Here is a 602-nt window from a genome sequence, read left to right as displayed (position 1 = left end):
ACGAAAGGCCGGGCCGGCGGAACACCATGTGTGGCCCCGGGTTGCTCTTGGCTCTCCGGCTAATCGGGCTGTGAGCGGCCGGCAGGTCAGTGCGCGCTCACGCCGGATGGGACAGGAATGTTGCTCCTGGTGCGTTTCTGCAAGAAGGGGTCTGTGTCTGTGTTTGCCCGGGTTTGTCTCCAGGCTGATCCCTGCCACGGCTGTGCAGAACGCGGCGTGTCCACTGCGGGTGGCCGTGAAGAGCTGCTTCTTGAAAAAAATCAGTCTGTAGCAAGGCGAGAGGGCAAACCCTGCTGTGGTGGGGTCAGGAGGATGGGGCAAGAGAAACTTTCCAGGGTCCAGCCAGGTCTGGACACGTTGCAAACGGGCCAGAAAGAGCAGTGAGGAAACCTGTGTGACTGACGCGCTGCAGTACAGCACGTGTGAGGGGTTCCTGGCTGCAGAATGGCAGATGTCACTTGGTACTGCCAACTGGAGGAGGATGAAGTGCAGAGAGGAGAAGGAATTTCTGATATAATTCAGTGCCAGAGATGATCGTTGACTCAAACGCTCTGCGTGGCGACTGGATTCAATAAGGACTGTGATAATTTCATGGCTGCTAT

Source organism: Charadrius vociferus, unplaced genomic scaffold, assembly GCF_000708025.1.
Source record: "Charadrius vociferus isolate BGI_N301 unplaced genomic scaffold, ASM70802v2 scaffold477, whole genome shotgun sequence".
NCBI lineage: Eukaryota > Metazoa > Chordata > Aves > Charadriiformes > Charadriidae > Charadrius > Charadrius vociferus.
Note: the sequence above shows the minus strand (reverse complement) of the source record.